At 45.5% G+C, this 14,817-nt stretch overlaps 1 protein-coding gene across 2 annotated transcripts in view; it reads left to right on the forward strand.

The window, feature by feature from the left end:
- The first annotated feature begins 10,378 nt into the window (after positions 1-10,378).
- Ninl (ninein like) overlaps positions 10,379-14,817 on the forward strand; it is an 82,456-nt gene continuing 78,017 nt past the window's right edge. The window contains exon 1 of one of the 2 annotated variants that reach the window (XM_063248589.1): positions 10,379-10,500. The gene's annotated coding sequence lies outside the window, so the exon portion shown is untranslated. The remainder of the gene's footprint in view (positions 10,501-14,817) is intronic. The other variant, XM_063248592.1, reaches the window with a different exon arrangement.

The following is a 14,817-nucleotide window of genomic DNA, read 5'->3' on the forward strand; positions in this document are numbered from 1 at the left end:
TTTCTTCATCTTCCAGTGATTGTGTTGGAGATTTTTCCCCTGACTACTATCACATTTTTCATTTCAAAAAGCTTTTTAAAATGTTTTAAATGCTTCTTTGCTCTTTTTTTTTTTTTTCTCTCTGAGAAAGTCTGACCTACAGATGGGCCCCTGTATTTGAAAGATTTGGTTAGCGGAAAAAATCTTTTTTAGTATAGTTTACAAATGGTAGTGTCTAATACTTATGATGGAAAATACCCTTGTGAAATCTTAGAGAATTGATGCTATATTTGATGTATCAACAACTAGCTGAGCAGTTGAGGTACTTCACTGATAATTCGAAAAATCTAAGAATGTGATGCACCTTCTTCCCCCCAAATCTGATCTATTCAATTGATAGTAAATTTACACATTATTTCAGAAGTCCATAATCCCCCACTCCAAACATACACTCACCTCTCCCTACCCATAGGTACTCTGAAATAAAACTAGTTAATTTGGTGGTATCTGATACCTTCATCACACTTGCTCAGTTCCTACTAGTAAGAAATGTCAATATAATATTTGTGTACATCTACTAAGCTCAAAGTCTGTGCTTGAAAACATAGTGAAGTCAGTCCAAAACATTAATAACTTGGAAAACTAGATGGCATCATTATCCAAAAGACATTATTAAGGCACTTACTTTGCATCTCTAAAAAAAAAGCTCTTATTTACCCTGAGTTTGATCTCCAACACCACAAAAAAGTGCAAAAGGGAAGATAGCTCTATGGTTGTATTTATTTAACTCCTGGTAAGGACCAGATCTTGTGGGAGATTGGAGGGTTGAACTCTTCCTCTATGAAAGACAAACAGCACAGGGCAAGGCAGGACGTGTAATTCACTTGCTGTACACTGAGGCCTTCTGTTGACTAAAATTGTTAGTATTCAAAGGATTTTTCAACATTGTCTGATACCATCCTCCCAAATGACATGAAAGGCTCACTGGATGAAATGGCCATGTAAAGTCCATGATGGTGATGTCTGAGCCACACTGGCTCTGTGCTGTCCAAGTCCAACACATCCCATGTGGCAGAGTAGACAACAGGGTTATGCTTGGTATTCCAGGTAAATGCAGACACTAGAAAACAATGTGAAACAGTGTGCTGAACATGCATGGCACTGGAGTTAGAACAAAATGGGGCTGGGGATTTAGCTCAGCGGCGTAAGTGCCTGCCTTGCAAGCAGGCAGTCGTGAGTTCGATCCCCGGTACCGATAAAAAGGAAAAAGACCAAAAAAAAAAAAAGAACAAAATGAACTACTCGCTCATCTGCTGTTCTTTTAACACCAACTCAGGGTCAAGTTGGAAGCTTTTCTTCCAAGCTAGGTGAAAACTAGGCCTTTTCTGCTGACTCCCACAAGATAGCTGTGTGCTCACTGTAAGTCTGGATTTAGAAGTGTGAGAGGACAGCCCAGCAGAGTGGCCACACTTGTTTATGCAAGTGTGGGCCTGCCCAGCACCCGCCTGCCCCATACTGGCCTCTGGGGGATGAAGGATGGAGGGATGGCCCCTCCTTCCATACCCTCCCCTTCCTTATAATTTAAGGAAGCCATGGGAAGAGAGTAGGGAATCTCACTTTTTGCTGGAGCCTACACCTGCTGTGAGTTGGCTCCACAACCTCCAGACCCTACCTGCCCACCTTGTGGACACTTCAGAGGGCCTTTCTGGACCTGTCCAGAAACAGCTAGTTCTGTTCTCCAGAGGATTCCCTCCAGACCTTCTCTCAGGACCAGGCCTCACTAACACTGGCCTTCACCAGCAGGTGCCCTTTCTCTTCCAGGCAGCACTTCTGGGAAAGGTGTAGGTCAGCCTCTGTCCTACATCCCATCCATCTTCTTCATGATCCTTTTGTCCTGACCCAGCCTCCTCAAATGCATATATTCTCTGCAGGTTACAGGTTCAGTTTACCACTGGACCCACACAAGAGGTTTCCAGAGAAGCCACACCTCTGCCTCCCCCAGGGACCAAGCTCACAGGATGCAGTGCTCTTTGCAGAGTAACTCCACGGAGTTCGGATATAGCTGACTGGTAGAACACTTGCTTAGCATGCATGCAGCCCTGGGTTCCATCCTTAGGACTGCAAACAAACACCCCATTTCTATCTCTCTTTTCTCAACAATTTTATATTCTTGGATGGGGCAAGGAAATTCAAAAGTCAAAAATAAATAAATAAATAAATAGACACAGCTACTTTGAAAACCCCAGTGAGTCTCATGCTTACTTTGGTATCCAATATCTACTGACTTAAGGTCAAAGTATCAGCCGATATCCTAGCATATAAGCAAAGTGTATGGTAATATATAGATAAACACTTCCTAAGAGAAAGTCAAAGAAGGGAGTGGCTCGCAGGGGTGTAGCTCTTAAAGTGAGAGCTGAAGAAGTGGAACACTCAATTGGAGCCAGAAGAGTTTTATGAGAGAACATTTCCAGAGAGCAAGTGAATTTCATTCAATACAAATTCAGAGTGCCAGGCACCAAGTGCTAAGTAATTAGGCATCTGCAATCCCCAAAGAAGGATTGTGACACCTCTCTGAAGCAGAGGACTGAGCAAGAGATGGTGAGAAATGACATTGCACAGACTGGGCAGCTCGTGAGAGCAGGCTGTGAGCTGCAGACCCATGGTATAGAGGAAATGTCCTCAGCATTTCAGGAAGGGAACAGTGAGGCACACGACTGAGGCAAGGTGTGAGCTCACGCAGGTTTGGATGTATGTAGAGTTGTTTGAAGGTGTGTGTGAGTGCGTGTGTAGTTGTGTATGGGAAGACAGGTTGGGTCTGTATGGTCTGTGTGCACCAGTGTGGATGTGGTCTGTGTGTCAGTGTGATACATAGTATGGCAAGTAACAAGGCTGAGGTTGTGGGTGTCTGGTGAATGTGGGTGCAGGTGGTTGTGTGCATAGGTAGGTGAGAAGCACAGTGTGTATTGTATGTGTGAGTGCCATAGCATATTTGTTTACTGGTCTCTAGTGGGTTAATGTGTGTTGTGTATAGCACAGTTGGATCTATGAGGATACCATATGTAGGGAGTGTTATATAAGGATGTGTGCATGAATAGTTTGTGTGTTGTGTACTGTGATGCGTGTGAAGTTGTGTTTAGTAGGATGCTTATTAGTTGGGTATTTTTGTAAGGTGTGTAAGGTGTATTTGTATATGTAGTGAGGTTGTACTGAGGAATGGGATATGGGTATAGGAGTTTACAACATTGTGTTTGCATCAGTAAAAAATGGGGCTGGACATGGTGGCACATGTCTATAATCCTAGGACTCAAGAGGCTGAGGAGGATTGCTGCAAGTTTGAAGCCGGCTTGGGCTAGATAGTAAGTTCAAGGCCAGCCTGAACTACATAGAGAAACCCTGTCTCAGAACAAAAAAATACCAAACAAAAAGAAGAAAAACAAAATAAAGAAATAGGGAGTGGTGAGGAGTGGTATATATGTGCTAAGTGATATCTGGTATGATTATTATGAGTGTGCACACACTGAAGGGTGTATCAGAGGGCTATGGGTGTGTGCACAGCAGGTGTGTGCAAGTGTAAAGTTGTGCTGAAAGAGCGGGGTAGGGTGTGTGGCAGTATCTGAATAAGAACAACATGAAGAACAGGTGATTCCTTCACTGGGTTAAAACCTGCCGAATGAGATAGAGAAACAGCCAGAGAGGCTGGGAATCTCCTTTAAGATGCTGACTGGGAAGGTGACCACCAGTAATGTGAGTGAAGATGCAGCAGCTGTCTGCAGGCCCCAGATACAGGCCTCAGGGAATCAGCCTTGCCTATCCTGGCCCTGCTTTGGGAACTGTGAGAGGGTAAATTCCAGTTGTTTAAGCCACCCAGTCTATACATATTACACAAACTGACTAAGCAGGAGGTAATAGCTGGAACACCTGTGCAGGCCTGATTCTGTTCCATCATTCCGTCAACAAACATTTGAGTAGTACATACACATGCATGTATACATGTGTGTAGTAAAGTACACTAGGTATGAGTCTGCAGTAGGGAATCCAAGGGAGCCAGTTCTGCTCTTACGCAGCTTGTAGGCTCAAAGGAATCATGGTATGCCTCCACCCACTAGGTCCTCTCTGTAATTAAAGCTCACACGTGCGCATGTGACTCCAGCTTCCAGGAGTTTCAGGCTATTGACCATAGCCTGAGGGTCTTGGACCACCTTTGGACACTCTGCTGGTGGACCCACGGGAGTTGGTCCCTTACCCTACCAGGGTATAACAAATCTTTTAAGGAACCACCATCAAACTAGGGTTCTGGGCTCCTCAAGAGCCTTTTAACATATGAGGTAGGGAGTGAAAAATTATGCAGATGCTGTGGGAGACTGTGTGGCGTTGGCTTCTACAGTTAGACAGACTTACCCTCACCCCACTCAGCACCTTAAAGGAGATTCCCAACCTCTCTCTGGTTATTTCTTTCTTTCATCCAGGCAGGCTTTAACCCAACAAAGGAATCATCCATTCTTCATGCTGGTCTTAATCAGTTATCACTATACACAGTGACTCAATTCACAGGTATTTATTCAAGTAAGTAGAAAACTTAGTTTCAAACCAACAACGATGTATGAAAACATTTATAGTGGCTCTTTTCACAACTGCCAAAAGGAATGAGCTACTGATTCACATGAAAACATGAAAGAATCTTAGACTCATTTTGCTAAGCCAAGGCTGTCAAACCCCAAAGTCTACATAGCATAGAGTTCTTTCTCTAAACTATATAACATCTTAGGAAGAATAGACTAATGGGACAGAAAACAAATCAGAATTTTCTGGAGACTAGAAGAGGAGTAGAGATCCCTGCAAAGAGGACACATGGTGCCATGACCCACGCGGCTCTTGAGGTTCCTTGGGTGAAGGACCGCGAGAGGATGAGAAAATAAGAGACAAAGCTGGGGTCAGGTGGAGCCCTTACTCTCCTGATAGGAGGAAAGGAACTGCCTCTCACTGCAGGGGCATTTATTTATATCTTTTAGCAATTTAATGTCACATGACACCCTGTTGTCCTAACAACCCACTGTTCAGATTGTCTTGGGGGAGGTGATCTCTGGGCTGAAGCAGCTTCTTCACATGGCTGCCCTAGGCACTCTTTGTTCTTGAGATGGTCATGCTCCAGCCTTGCATGTGTGGTCAATTTTCAGCTTGAACGGCTCCCAACAACACAGGAGCTCCTGTGGTACAGAAAGAGCTATGTAGGGCATTCCTGACCCCTTAGAGCCTCGGCCCATTTTGCTGTTCATTTGCAGTTACAAATACATCTACTTGAGAGTTTTAAATTGTTTTCTGGTCTCTATCTTCCAAACAGCCAAGGGAAAGACCCAACTTTTGATAAAATATATGGCACTCCAGGATACATGACAATGCTCCACATTTGTCAGATCTATACAGCATGAACTTAACTCAACTTAGAATATTAAGGCTCTAATATGGAAAACAAAGGGTTACAAGTGATAAATTTATTACTGTATGTCTTAGTCACTTTTTATTTGTTGCTGAGACAAAATACCTGATGCCCAAAGTTAGAGAAGGAAAGGTTTATTTCTTATAGTTTTTGGAGGTTTTTGTCCATATTTAGTTGGCTCCAAGGCAGGATGGCATGGCAGGGCTGCAATTTATGACAGCTGCAAACAGCAAGGCAGAAACCCTCAAGAGAGAGACACATCTATTTTGCACTTACATCATATCTTGGCTCCATCCTGAGGCAGGTATAGCACTCATACCACCAACCCAATTGCTAGACAATGAACCAATCACAAACGCACAATTGCATGAGGCTTGGAGGCCATGACATAAACCATGACATTCCACCCCTGCCCCCAAAGACTCATGCACATCCTTTACATAAAAGACATTTAGTGTATCTCTGAGAGTTGCCAAAATCCTAACAGGTTTAGCATTGCTGAAAATTTTAAGTCTCAAGTCTCTTCTAGATCTATGGCAAACTTAACTGTCACTCCCTGTACAAATGAAATAAGGTTAAACATTTCTAAAATGTAAAGGCACAAGATAAACATTACCATTTCAAAAGTTACAAATGGGGGAATACAAAGCATTGGAAACAAAGCAAGTCCAACATCCAGCAGGGTGAAAATTAAGTCCTAGAGTTCCATGCTCAGCATTTAAGGCTGTCTGGTTGCAAGCTCTAAAAGGCTTTGGTGATTCCACCCCCATGGCACTTTCAGGGATTTTAGCTCTGGCAGCTTCTCTCTTAAGCCCCCCTCTACTCAGCTTTTATAGCTTTTTTTGGATGATCCACATTTTTGGCTTTTTAAAATTCTAGGGTCTCCATTGTATCTTTGGCTTTACCCTTATATCTTTACATATTGCCCTCTCAGGGGCACACTGCATAGCCTGCCAGGCCTTTTGCAGTTGGGGTGGAAGCTATCTTATCCTTAGAATTTGTGCATTTTTTCATACTTAAAATCAGTGCCCTGTGGATGCCACCAAGGTTCATTACCAGCTGAAGCAGCAGCCAGGTTTTTTTCTCTCTTGGCTGTAGGGGTCAAGTGTGTGCCTAGATTGTTGGGCTTTGCAAACCTCATTGTGAAGAAAACCTTCTCTATTTTGCCACCATTTTGGAACCTGGTGCAGCTGCCACCACTTTGGAAACTCATGTGGCCTCCATTGCCATTCTGGAGCATGGTTTTCTGCAGCTTTTCCCTCTGAGCAAAGTCTTTCACTTTTGCAATTTTGAGGCTGTGAAGGATGGAGATTTGCTGCTTCCTGGGATGCCCCTGGCTACCTTTTTTATTTCTCTGTTTCTTAGCAATCAAAGTCTCAGCTCTATCTTTACAATCTATAGCTTTATTGGCATTTTTCTTCCAGCTAAACTCCCAGTATTTTAAATTATCCTGCTGGGCCCTTTGCTTTTGATTTGCAACATAAACCTGGCTAAAAGCCTCCAACAGTAGCCATGCCACTTCTTCAACATTTGGCTTCCTTGAAATTTATTTTCCCACATTAATCAGTCCACCACCCTTAATCTTAGTCTCAGGCAAAGTTTCTGGACATGAGCAAAATGCAGACAAATTTTCTGCTAAGTCATAGCATACATCAACTGGAGTCCAACAATCAATGTAGTCTTTCTTTACAGCAGAAATCTTCTGAATCTAGTCTTTACATCTGGTTTTTGACAGGCTTTTTATCAGCCTTTTGTTATCCTGAGCTCTGACCACTATTTTGACATCTTCAAACCTTTCTAAACTCTTCCTACATGCCTCTTCCAAAAGCTCTCGAACCACATGGTCAGGTATAGTTACAACAATAACCCCACTCCTGATACCAAATTCTGTCTTAGTCATTTTTTACTTTTTGCTGAGACAATACCTGATGCCCCAAATTAGGGAAGAGAATGTTTATTTCTTATAGTTTTTGGAAGTTTTTGTCTATATTTAGTTGGCTCCAAGGCAGGGTGGCATGCCAGAGCTGCAGTTTATGGCAGCTGCAAACAGCAAGGTGGAAACCAGCAAGAGAAAGGAAATACATCTTTTTTTTGCACTTATATCATATCTTGGCTCCACCCTAGGCAAGTGTAGCACTCACACCACCAATCCAAGCACTAGACAATGAACCAATCACAAACACATAATTGCATGAGGCTTGGGGGCCACTGGCATAAACCATGATACTCTAATAGAAAACTATGACACTCACTGAAGATGGTAGGCAGGAGCTGACTGAAGGCATTTGGGAAGTTTGCACTGTGGCTGGAAATTGTGAAGCTGAACAAATGCACATAAACATTGCACTCCAGGTTGTAAACAATTTTGGAAGCACTTTACCTGTATAAGAGGATCAAATAGATAAGTGAATAAATCAGAGAGATAGGAGTCAACTTTCTTACTGTCTAAGGAAAACATTTAAAGAAGAGGGGAATGGTAGCATGAAGCCTACAGTGTTGGACTTAAACTAGAGACATGAGTGTGAACTCATGTTTAGTTCAATAAGGAGGTTGGTAAGTAGATAATAGATATTAATAGATATGTTTGCATACAGGAGTATTTATATACACATTTCCTGAGCCTTTCTACCAAAAACCCCTGGAAGTAGTGACCTTGAATAACAACAAACACAGTCCCCATCAGAGATCTTGGTTTCTAAATATGATTCTCCAGTGAAAGGAATTAGGGCCCTGGGAGACATGGCTTGATACAAGGGCTGGGACAAGGAAAATATAAGAGGGCCCTGGAATATTGTATAATGTCAAAGACTAAGCAAAAAATGAGGGTATCCTAAGGGGACCAATCTGGATTAGCCCCCAGTGGCTAAAATTGGTACAATCTGAACAGTGAAATAAATAACATAGCCTTAGGTTACAATCAAGAGTATAATATAGATAAATACACAAGCATCAATGTTGGTATAATTAAATCATTGAACAAATACATGAATGGAAGATAAGATACAGATCTTCTGTACAGAGAATTCTAAATATATGTAGATATTCACCCTTCCAGGAGGTGGAATTTAATCTTTCCCTTCTTGAGTGTGGACCAGATTTACTAATTTGCTTTCCAAGAACAGCGTATGGAAAAGGAAAAACTGAACCATTGCCATGGGGAAAACTAACAGTCAGTACCTGAACCAAGTCATCAAGATTGATATCACCTATATTGTCATGTAACCACATGTAGTAGCACATACTTGTAGGGTCAGCTACTCAAAAGGCTGAGGCAGGACAATAGCATTTGCACAGGCATTTGGGGTCAGTTTGGGCAAAAAGTAAGACCCTGTCTCCAAAGGGGGGAAAAATCATACAGATGCCAGGTATTCCTGATCATGATGTAACAAGAACATATCTCTGTGTTTTTTTTTTCCAAAGCCCATAATGCCAGTCTAATCACAATAGATTGAGGGACTTCCTATGAAATGCCCAACCAGTGGTCCTCCACACTGTCAAGGTCATGAAAAACAAGGAAAGGCTGCAAAACTGTCATAGATCAGAGGAAACTATGGAGGGTATCCCATGTGGAATCCTGGAATTCTGAGGAATTCTGAGGAATCTTCCATCATTAGCGATTTCCTGGTTCTGATCATTGTACTATGATTGTATAAGATCTTAACATTAAAGATAAGTGGACAAAGTTATATGGAAATTCTTTGTACTTGATTTGCAATTATCCTATAAATTTAAAATTATTCCAAAATAAAGCATTAAAAGGAAAAGAAAATGGAAATTCCTGAAAAGGTTAGAGTTAGTCAGACTCAGTTAAATTGGGTTTGTGAGTTTGTGAGTAATCAAGGTTTTTCAAAGGGCAACGAAGTAAAACTTTTACAAACAAATATATCTTCCATTTGTTTTGAGGTCAGCACATAGCAACGACTCCCAAAGAATGTTGTTCTTGGAACCTGAATATGGCAAATCTTTCCTGTAAAGAACAAAGTTTCCTGATAAATAATCGGCTTTATACTATTTTAATTCAACTATGAAATATGAATGTGAATTAACAACACTGCAAAGCACATTCAATACCTTGTGGTCGTTTGTCACCGCACAGCTTAGTGTTGCTGGCACGTTTCAATTCCCTGTATCACAGATGACAATTTCATGATGGGTTAAGAAAAATTAGCATGTGTATTGCATAGAGACAAACTGTGCTTTTCCACCTCATATTAATTAGAACCGTTGCCACAAACATAAATGAACCCCTAAGCATGTACGTCCATCACGTACAAACCACGACACGGCCAGGAACAGGGAGCCACTGTTCCTTCCGCGCGCGGTTCGCGTGCAGGGCCAAGCGCTCCGAGGCACAGAGGGCCCGCACCTCCTCTCCTGGCCGGACTTGCAAGCCCCTTCCCTCCCCCGCAGTGTCTGGGCCAAGACCCGGCGCTCTTGGACCTCAGAGGCTCGGCCTGCTCTGCCGCTCATTCGCGGTTACAAATGCATCTACTTGAGGTTTTATGTTGTCTTCTGGTCTGGCCCTCCCAGGAGAGTCTGGCATCTTCTACCCTCTATGCTCACTGCTGTGCTCTCTGCCTTTAGGACGACGTCTGGCACTAGTGGGTCCTCAGTAAAAGAACACCTATTGACTAGACGACCAGCTAAGTTTTATGCCTCCCAGCTTTTTGTTAAAAATTGGGTCTTTCCCCCTGGCTGCCTGGCTGTCGCCGTTGGACGGAAAGGAGCCTAGCTCAGCATCTGCACCCAGAGAGCCAGGCCTAGAACACCAGCCGCACAACCCCGAGACCTCGGACGCTGGGGGCCACCCAGTCCCCACCGCCCCCAGCTCCGCCCGCCCCCTACCGCTCCGGGCCGCTCCAGTCCGGCTGGAATCCGGGCCCGCCCATCCCCGCGGCCCCGCCCCGCCCGCCCGCCTTCCAGCTCCTCCCCGGGGTCCTGACCCCGCCCCGCCCCGCCCCGCCCCCGGCTCTGAGCCCCGCCCCGCCCCCCGCAGGTCGGAGGGCTGAGACCGGGGCGGCTTGGGAGGCGGAGCGCGCGGGCTGGCGCTGGACACAAAGAGCGGCGGCGGTGGCGGCGCGTCCCAGGTGAGCAGGCTCGGGAGGCGGGGGTCGGCCGGCGTCGTCCTCGCGTTCGGGGCAGCGGCGGAGATCTAACACGCGCTGGACTCAGGGCCGGCCGCGTGCGGCACCCGAATCCGGGGGCGGCGCCGTTTCCGGGCGAAGACCCGCTGTCCCCGCGCGCGCTGCTGCGCCCCTGTGTCTGCTCCCGCCTGGCGGCCGGCCCGCGCGGCCCCAGGTTTCCTCTGGGACCAGTCCTTAGCTTCGGGACACCTTAGGACTTCGGGATGAAGCCAGAGAGCTGGGACCCACACTGCGAAAGATCGAGACGTGGGGACAGACTTACCTGGAGCCGCTGGGAGGGGCGACCATCAGAGGCCGGCTCTTCCCACCCTGCGGGCCGCCTGTGCCTCCGCGACGCGGACCTGGTTTTGCCCATCAGCAGGGGCTCTTACCGGGAGGGCGGGTCCTCGAGCAGGCTTCTACAGCGACTGCTGCTGTCCTTCTCTGCCACACCCAGCCTGGGTTGTCCTTCCCAGGGCTCGGAAAGGGAGTATTGTAGTGGCTCGAGCCGTTCAGCTTCTTGTTTCTGAAAGCCTAGAGTTAAAATCGTTTGTTTCTTCCTGCAATAAGCCAGAGCCCTCAGGTCATTGTGATGCTCTGGAATTGGAGTCGGGAGTAGTGTCGTGTTCCACTTTTTGCGTATTGCCTGTTGTTTTATATCTCATTAGAGGAAATCGGCAAATTTCTTGGAGATGATACATCCTCTGATAACTCAGTTGTCTTCTTTGGGATCCACTGTGTTTCACAAATAATGGTTTGGGTGCGTTGGAGTTAATCTACCATGATTTACTGGGGAAAATCATTCCTTAAAGGGTCTAAAGTTTTAAGGCCCTCTAAGTTTGCACCGGTAGATGACCCTCTGTGGGGATGTTTTGGCTGCCCAGAGGAGAAACCTTGCGCAGTCTGGGTAGGAGCCTCGGGCTTCGGGGTGACTGCGGGGTGAGCCCTGCAGCCCTGGAAGCCCTGGGCCTATCCTATGCAATGTCAGTTGTGAAGCTGCCTCGCTGCTGTGAGGCCTCGCTGCTGTGAGGTTACAGATGGCATCTCTGGTCTTTAGCAGCAGTAGTAGCCAACGTGGGGGTCACCGGCAATTGGAGCCTCTTGGTGCACAGCGGCTCAGCCCTGGAGGCGAGCAAACTTAGGGCTGCCAGGAGAGGCGGTTGCCCCTGCTGTGGAGACTGGGCCTGGCGTGGTCGTGTCTGGACTTTGAGTGAGCAGCCCTGCAGGCCCTGTGCCCAGGGCTGCAGTACGCTTGCTCACTTTCCCTTTTTTAATTAGTACGTGGTTGCAATACATAAGTGTTTACATTGCTTGTGTGGAGCGGTGCAGGTACATAATACATCTTAATTACTTTGGCAGTACAGTCTTTCATGTTGTGCTCACAGCGTCTGAGCTAGGCAGTGCTGTGCCCCATGTCCCATGTCCCAGCGAGTTCAGGCTCAAGGACTCTGGGGTACCCGGACCTCTGCAGAGCCTATGTCTCCCACCTCGCTGTATTGTCCCACAAATGCAGTGGGGTTTTACCCTCTCCCATCACCTCAGAGTGTCTAGAGATAATTTCTTCATTTTCAGTTAAGCCCCCCCCCCCCCCCCCCCCCAGTGCTGGGGATTGAACCCAGGGCCTCAAGCATGCTACGCAAGTGCTCTACTTTGGAGCCATGTTCCACTGTTCCTTTCAAAAGAAGTTATTCATCTTAGTGCTGACACATGGTGTGACTTATGTGAGGATCCAGATGGGAATTGTTAACTCAAATTCTGTTTCTGAGTAACAGTACTGATGATTTACTGAATTGTGCTTTGCTTCTGATGGGCTTTCTGTGCAAATCTGTGCCCGAGGAAATAATGTTTTAGGAAGTTGGTCCAGCAACTCTGAGCCTCCATCAGCCACCATGCAGAGGGATCGGTTGGGCTCATCCTGTGGGAATTTCCATTCACACAAGGGCCTCTGTGTCTGCTTAGGGCACAGGTAGCATCCAACCAAAGACAAAAGAGCCAACACCAGACACTGCAAAGAAACTGTCATTGGTTTGGGTGTTAGCTCCAGGGACACAGGAATTTAGAAACAGTTACATACTAAAAAGTACACCAGTTAGTATGCCCGGCTGGCCTTTGAGCATCCAAGCGTCACAGCCCTGGGAGATGCCCTGTGCGACAGCTCTGCCTGGCCAGAGGAGGAGCCAGACTCTGTGACTGTGTAGCTTTTACTTGCAGCTGTGTTAATGGAAGCAGATGGAGCCAGACAGGTAAAATGGACAAACCACTGTGTCTTTGCTGTCAGAAGGCAGCAGAACTGTGGGCAGATTGAAAGTGCGGTGCTTGGGAAGTCCTTCTGCCCCAGGACTTCCCAAGGGCAGGCTGCAGCTTGGCCGCTTGCTCTGGGGATCTGTTAGCACTGCTCTCCCAGAACATATGTGAAGAGAAGGGACAGGGCAAATCTGCCCTGACTGCAGACAGGGATGGCAAGGCACATCTTTTCCAGCCTCTGGCATTGTTCCTCAGAAAACACTTTGGCAGGTTGTCTGCAATTGCCACCAGTGGCCAAGAACAGCCTCGCCCTGGCAGAAGCCTAAGAAATAGCTGATAGTGCATAGTGTTGTGAACTTGAAAGCCAGACAGTTGTAAGTAACTTATTTACTATGTATTTGGTGATAGAGATCAATATTGGGTCTTAGACTATTTTAAATTCCAACTCAGAAAAGTTTAAATTCCCATTGAATTTTCATTATTTCAAATTGTATACATAAAGTAAGACTCAGTATTTGTTGATTTTACAACTTAAAATTTCATACTTCAGATTTACTTACAAGGTGGCTTCCCTGCTGTGAACACCATCCTAGTGATCAAAGTTACATCACAGCAGAGAAAAACTAACACTTGCCTCCTTTAAATTGGACCTGTTCCAATTGAAAGGGAAGTCACAAGACAGGACAGCAGTATAGTACTTGGCTGTGGACTAAATGGATCTTGAAATGCTTAAAGAAGATGATAGTGAAGGACACAGCCCTGCCCATAGGATTCCACCACCTCTGTCAGGGCCTGACTCTGGTTTGGGTTGAGGGTCCGACATTGGGGTGGAAGCCTAGGCCTCGTTCACATTGCAAGTGCTCCCCTGCTGAGCTATACTCTGCGCTTGTATACTGACAGAGATAACAGATAAACTCCATGTGGAACAATTTATAAAATAGGTGGCCTCCATAACCTTCAAATATTTCAATTAAAATTTTCAGAATTTTGATTTGAAAAAAATTGAATTAAGGAAAAATTTTCAAAGTTATGAAAGAGGAAGACTAAGGACCTGTTCCAGTTAAAAGGGATGTCAAAAGACAGGACAGCAGTATAGTACTTGATCCTGGACTGGATCTTGGCCTGCATGAAGAAGGCAGTGAAGGTCGTTGTGGACAGTGAATAAAATTTGAGTGTGAACAGAGGATTAGACGGCACTACTGTGTCTCCTGAGTTGATCATTGTTCTGTGAGTGTCTCCTTTAGTTAAGTCAGTGTGTACTGAAGGTTGTACAGATGGTGCATGAAGACCGAATCTCAGATGAAGAGAGGAGAGCAGAGAGAAGGAGGGAAGGAGAAAAGGGTGCCATGGTGCCATGGGCTTGGTGGTTAGAACCATTAAAAATCAGAAGAGTCAGGGGATATTTGAGAGAGGTTTGTACTGTTTGATTATTTTTGGCACTTAATCTGAAGCAGCGCAGAGAAAATGAGAGAGATAAAGAGACAAAGGTGGAGACCTTTAATGTGGGCACAGGAGAGCTTCACAGCGCAGGGGGTACAGAGACTCGCAAACAACAAAGAGGTGGGACTATTTTTATCAGTTTTGGCTGGGGGAGGAGTTTGGGAGGTGGGCAAAATGACATATTAACTGCTGATTTGAAGGAGCATCTGCCTGTGTAAGACAGGAGACAGAATTACTGGGGGCTGGAGGCGGAGGCTTGGGTGGTTATGAAATCTTGGGATTGGAAAGGGCTCTGTGCATGGGCAAAAAGGGAGCAGGAGGTTTATCTCTGGAATGAGAAGGAGAATGCAGAAGTTACTCTTGGAGAGATAAGTTGTTTCTCTGGGTCTGGTACCAAGTTGGGAGGATGTAGCTAAACCCCAGGCTAGCAGAATCTGTCATTGTTCATGCTACTTTTCTATAAATTGAGTTTACAGCAGAATAAAAAGTTGCAAAAAGTGGGACTGAGGATATAGCTCAGTGGTAAAGCATTTGAGGTCTTGGGTTCTAGCCCTAGCACTGAAAAAAAAGTTATGGAAAAGAAATATCTGCCCTATA

The sequence above is a fragment of the Cavia porcellus genome, unplaced genomic scaffold (genome assembly GCF_034190915.1).
Source record: "Cavia porcellus strain 051 isolate PalLab524CR breed Dunkin Hartley unplaced genomic scaffold, mCavPor4.1 scaffold_5, whole genome shotgun sequence".
Classification (NCBI taxonomy): domain Eukaryota; kingdom Metazoa; phylum Chordata; class Mammalia; order Rodentia; family Caviidae; genus Cavia; species Cavia porcellus.